At 53.1% G+C, this 6317-nt stretch overlaps 1 non-coding gene across 1 annotated transcript; it reads left to right on the top strand.

Moving 5' to 3' along the window:
* Positions 1-1662: 1662 nt before the first annotated feature.
* LOC123387483 lies at positions 1663-1805 on the top strand. The gene has a single exon (XR_006601923.1). It is a non-coding gene; the product is annotated as a U4 spliceosomal RNA (small nuclear RNA).
* The last annotated feature ends 4512 nt before the right edge of the window (positions 1806-6317 follow it).

Raw genomic sequence — 6317 nt, 5'->3', positions numbered from 1 at the left:
CAGGTACAGGGGGCCTCGGACTGATTCTCTGCCCTGACAAGAGGGACGGATGTGGGCTCCAGAATGAAGGCAGTGGTGGCCTTGGGAGGGGCTGAGAAGGAGAAAGGGGCCCTGTGGGGACAGATGGGGTGTAGGAAACAGCCTGCCAGCTCCCCAGTACCAACACCACCTGCTGTCACCAGCCCACTTCCCACCTCCTTCCTTTCGCCCCTGGGCTGGAATCTTCACTCCATCTTTTATTGGCTGTATGACCTTGACAAGTCCCTTGGCCTCTCTGAGCCTCAGCGGCACCATCGGTAGAATGAAGCTAATGATCCCCGGGCAAGTTTCCCAAGAGATCGCGCCTGCCCTGCTCACCTCGGCACCTGGCTCACAGGCAGAGTGTTAGAAAACAATCATTCTCTTTCCCTGATAATTTGAATTGTGCCCTTGATCCTGGTCTGCGCATTTAACTAAGCCTCCTCCACAAGAGGGACTGGACTTACTCAGTTCAATAGGATAATCATCACCATCACCCTCACATCTGACGTCAAACCCTGTACATTCACCCCTGAGTGAGGTCCTGTCCAGCTCACGGTACGCCACCGTTCATGAAAACTACAATTTACTGCCCGTCTCCCACGTGCCGGGCCCTGCACACTTGTTCCACTACCCCATCGTGTTCTCAACAGCCCTTCCAGCTGAGGAGACCCCCATTTTACAGATGGACAAACTGAGGCTCAGAGATGTGAAGTTTCTGCCTGGGGACCCCACGGAGCCCCACTTTCTGCCTGCAAAGGCCAGGCATTAGCCACGAGGCCACCCTGAGTCTGAGGGGAGCTTCTGCTCTCTCAGTACTTCAGCACAGGCTGCTAGGGAGACCTCGGAAGAAATAGCAGAGGCCTAAGGGGCACCCCTAGCCAGCCAGCTCTTGGCAATTTCACTGAAATCCAATTTTCCCTACATTAAAATCTCCTCCTCCTTTTTTGCAAAATAAAGGTTTCAAGGTAGATCCCAAGGCTGTTCCAAATTTTGGAGGAGCCCAGAGTGGGCCTGTGACTCTGGGAGCACATTCGCCAAGCCCAAATGGGCACATGAAGCCTTCCAAGGATGAGAGTCCCTGAATATGTGAATGTGGGTCCATTTGGGGCAATCAAAGTCCCAAAGTCCCAAAGTCCCAAAGACCACTATTGGCCAATCCCACATGCCCTTTCCGGGAAAGGGCTGTTGTGCCTCCAGACCATGACTCAGTCCATTCATCTACAGGCCAGCCATGGTGATCAGGGTTCTGTGGGCCTGTGTAGCCCCCTGGACACCCTGACTGGGGCCGGGAGAGGGTCAGGGAGGGCATCTGGGAGGAGGGAGGGTCGAGCAGGCCCTGCAGAAAGAGGCAATTTGGGCAGGCAGAGAGAAGGATGTGTCTTTTCCAAAGAAGCATCTTTGCACAACAGAGAAGTTTGGTCTTCAGGGTCAGACTGAACTGGGTCTGAATCCTTAGGTGGATTGACGGACAGATGGATAGATGGACAGATGGATGGATAGATGAATTATGGATAGTTGAACATAGGAATGGATAGACGGATGGGTGGATGGGTAGATGGACAGACAGAATGATGGTAGATGGATACACAGATGTCTATATGGGTGGATGGATGAATAAATGTGCAAAAAAATAAAAGGAGGAGCTTTGCGCAGTGGCAGTATCGTAGTCAATGAGGTTTATCCGAGGCGTGATTATTGCTAATTGAAAAAAATAAAAGGAGGAAGAATAGTCCAACCAGTTAATCCCAAGGCTGCTGTCCCATCTGTGCACCCCACTCTAGTCAGGATGTACAGGGTGACGGCATGGAAATAAACAATTCAAAAGCCTCAGCAAAGGTTTCATTCTTGGTCATACCACATGCTTGTGGGCTGGGGGGGACCCTGATCTACGTTGTCCTTACTCAGGACCCAAGTCAACACCATCCTGCCCGTCGCTGGTGGCTGTCACATTTCGTTGGCCAAAGCCAGTCAGGTGGCCGCCCCAGCTTCAGGGGAGCGGGCAGTGAGTTCCCACCATGGATCCCGCAGGAGGAGAACCTGGACATTTGTGGAGCACTGTCCCAGAGACAGTGGGATGGGGACTGAGTGCGGAAGGGAAACCGAGGAAAGGCCCTGGCCCATCTCCTCAATCCGGGGATTCCAGAGGCCGGAGGGGACATGTTCGCTCCTCGGCTCCCCGGCCCTGCTCACACTTCAGGTTCACCATGAGCCCAGGTGCCCCAGGGAGGCCGGAGCATACATCTTGCCTGGTCCTGCCTCAGACACAGACTTGCTCCCAACTGTGCCCTCCTGGGCCCAAAGACAGACCACAGAGCACCCTGGAGGAGAAGTATGGGGCGTCCAAGCTAAAATGTTCTCTAGCGATTAAGTTCAACCCCTGCATTCACAGAGAGAAACTGAGGCTCAGAGATTCCCAGCGCCCAGTTTGTAACGGGCAGAGCTGGGTCTCCAGAAACTCTGTCCAGCGTCTGTCCCTTCCTGCTCTTCTGTCCTCAAGCTGTAGGCGGACGTCCTCGTAGTGGGGCATGAGAGGCCAGAGTAAAATGCCTGCCTTTCCCTGGGCCAAACCACCCCTGCTGAGCTTGCCAGGCTAATGCAGCACCCCCCAGGGAGTTTGGAGCCCTCCGGGTGTTTCCCACAGACCAAAAGCCCCTCCCCATCTGCAGGGAGAACCCTAGATTTGAAGTCCTGTGTTCCAGGCCCTGCCCTACCACGTCCCAGCGGAGTGTCCTTGGGCAAGTCACTGAACTTCATTGAACTTCAGTTTCCTAATCTGTGAAATGGGGATGGTGGTTGCCCTGCCTCATTTTCTGGGCTCTGGGAAGGCATGAGAATACTTGTTCCATCGTAACTTGTCATACAGACATGCACAAGCAGAGGCTTTCGGTCTCTTCTCCCCACGAAGCCCAGTCAGCCCTCGTGGGCCCGCTGAGGCTGGCACAAGCCTCACACGGAGTCTTGTTCAGACACTATTTTGATGAACTGAATTGATGTGTTTTCGATTCATTTCAGCAGGCACCTGCCAACTCCTGGGCCGGTGCTGGGGCGTGACAGGAGGACAAAAACACCTTAGTCCTAGGAGGAGCCCCAACACAGCCACACAGATGCAGGAGAGCAGAACGTCCCAGGCTATGCGTGATGCTAGATGCCTGTCCGTGTGTCCCTCCTTCCCTGATAGTCAGCCCATCCCCCCCACCTGGCTGTGAGCTCTATGGACACAGCGACCCACCCAATTCCCAGCTCATGGCTGATCGGCACTGGATACTTACTGGCCGAATGAAGGATCTTGTGGGCAGTCCCTTCTCTCTGAGCCTCGGGTTCTTTACATATAGGATGGCGTGGCTGGGAAAATACCCTGAGATCACAAAGGAGCTTAGATAACCTAGTTTGCCAAGTCCCTGGATCATCACAGGCCTCCAGTGGGCGTGGCTGGAACCACCGCCCACATCGGTATTAGGAAGAGCGCAGTATTGCAGAGATGACGGAGGTCCCCCGGGAGCCTGCTCACAGTCAGCTCTGATATTGGTCCCACTGCTGCCCACTGCCACGCCTGCGCCTCCACTCCAGCCTCCCAGATGCCCCCCGCCCCCATATACTCGATGAAGAGATGGAGACTCCAGGAGATGAGAGAACTTACCCAGGCCACCCAGAACCTAAGAGGATTGACCATGGACAGAGCATTGCCTCCGTGTCTCCAGCTTGCCCACCGAGGCGCCAGGAGGGACACTTCCCCTGCCTTCTGTTGTCATCAGAGAGAAGGGAGCTTGCCCGGGCTCCATGGCCTGTGGGCTGTGAAAGAATACCTCCCGCCCCCGCCCAGGGCCTCAGCCTCAGACCTCGGCGCCCACACCGCCCCCAGGAACTGGGATCTGAGCAGCGCCCGGCTGCCCTCCGCTGCCCCCGGAAGTGCCCTGCGTCTGCACCTTGATCTCCACACCCACGATGCCAGGAAACCCCAGCAGGGGCAGCCAAACTGTGGGATATTTATAGCGGGAGTGCAGAAAAGCTGCCACCCCCATCTGTTTACCCAACAGTGCTCTCCTAGCTGGGCGCTTCCAGCCCCGCCAGCCACAGACAGACCCTCACCGCCGCCTCATCTATTTTTTCCTCCCCACTTAATTTTGCATCATCCCAGTTTCCAAAATAAACTTCCCCACACCGGCCAGGCTCACTCTGGCCCAGAATCCCTAATGGAGAGCCCCTCTTCGGCCCCAGCCTCCATCAGCCCGGGAGGCAAAGCCACCAAACCCAACCCGGCCCCTCGGCTGCCCTTGGCCTTGATTTAGAAGCAGCTGCTCCGGCCCTGGCGGGTTTCTGACACTCCAGGGCTGGGACGTCTGCATCTGTGGGGATGCCTGCTGGGCATCTGTGTGTGCGGTTCCTGGCCGGAGGCTGAGGGTGCTGCCCCCCCAACAGGCACGTACATACACACAAGCACACATACGTGCAATACATATACTCATGCACACAGGCACGCAAATATATATACACATATATACACGTGTACACACGCACATACGTGCACACATGCACATGCGTACACACAAACCGGTACACATGCATGTGCATGTGTGCGTACGCATATGCACACGTACATGCATGTGCACATATACACATATATATGCACGTGCACATATGTGTGCACATTTGTATACATGCACACATTTACATGTACAGACATACACACATACACTTGTAGTCGTGTATACATGTGCATGCACTAACACATACACGTGCACACAATGCACATATATGCACAGGTGCACATACATACACACACGTACAGGTATGTGTGCATGTATCCACATACACACATGCATGCAGTGTCCCATGAGCTGCCCTGGCCCCTGCTGTTCTCTTCCAGCTCCATTGTGACAAAAACCCCTCAGTCCTAGGAGCATCCACAATACGGCCTCCGCCATGCCCCTCTCTGCCTGCCCCTCCTCTGAACCTTCATTCTCCCACACACCATGCCCTCCCACCTCCAGGCCCACGCATGTGCTACTCCCTTGGCCTGAACTACTTCTCCTCTAGCCATTTGCTGGGCTAACCTCACTAACCCCTTGGACCTGCAGGAAGGCATCCCTAAGCCACACAGGGGGCAGGGACCCTGGGTCACCCTTTATCTCCACCTCAGAGGCCAAGGGAAGCTTAGAAGCCACTCTCAGGGTGGAATGGAGCCCCCCAACTCTCTGTGGAATCCTCGGCCTACCCTGGGCCGTCCACACAGACAAATCAGCTCCCTCACCCCCAGGGGAAAGGGCTCCTCCACCCCAGGATCTAAGGGAGTCAGTTAGTCCATCCTCCTGTGGCAGAAACCAGGGACATCCCCACCGCGCCACAATTGCAATTCCAGCTTCGTGTGTGCTCTCTTAAGTTATGGGTTTTCAGGCTAACAATTCAAAAGGCCATTTATTTCTTCTGCATTGCTTTTTTTTTCTTTTGCAAGGAGTAAGGATAGGAAAGAAATCAATATTTGTCTGGTTATCTACTTCCATTTGAAAGAAAGAGTCATAGGCCCATTCTTTAGATAAAGAAACTGAGGCTTAAAGAACTGCACCTCATTTCTTTATCCAACACTCTGGGCCAGACACACAGCAGCACCAGGAACACAGCAATGAAAACAGGCATGATCCCTACCGTCTTGAAGATCAGAAACCACTGGAAGAGACACACCACATAGATAATTTTACAAATAACAATTTAATAATCATTTTTTTTATTAGGTTGGTAGTACTTCAAAGGAAAAGTCTGGAGAGCTGACAGAGACTGTATAACCAGAAGCCCAAGGAAGTCTTCTTGGACATGACATGGTAGCTAAGACCTGAGTGTATTTGCTCAGGAAAGGACTGGTTGAGGATCATTTCCAGCAGGGGAAACAGCATGTACAAAGCCCAGAAGGGAGAGGGAGGGGAGACAGAGGAACAGAAGAGATGATTTGCCAAAGATGATTTGCCAAGGCCAGCTGACCCCAGGGTCTTTGCTTGTGCCTCTCTAACATGAGGGCAGGTTGCCATTGATGGAAAACAGCACTGGGAGCTGCCCGTAGTATTTTCTCCCCATCCTCTTTGGATTTCAGCTACAAGTATGACAAATTAACGTCACTAGTTCTAACTCAGAATATTTAAGAAAACTAAGTCCTCTATTAAAACAGCTTAACAGCCCATTTTTTTAAAGGGTCTAATAAACACAAGTCAAGAAGATAAACATTCAAGAGCAATCAGGTGCCATATGCAGTAATCCTTAGTTGTCAATCACGTTCCTTGTTTCCATGAACTTGAGAGCATGCCTCTTCT

This window comes from Mustela putorius, unplaced genomic scaffold (assembly GCF_011764305.1).
Source record: "Mustela putorius furo isolate JIRA1106 unplaced genomic scaffold, ASM1176430v1.1 tig00003853_pilon_pilon_pilon, whole genome shotgun sequence".
Classification (NCBI taxonomy): Eukaryota; Metazoa; Chordata; class Mammalia; order Carnivora; family Mustelidae; genus Mustela; species Mustela putorius.
This window is presented reverse-complemented; position numbering and strand designations above follow the sequence as displayed.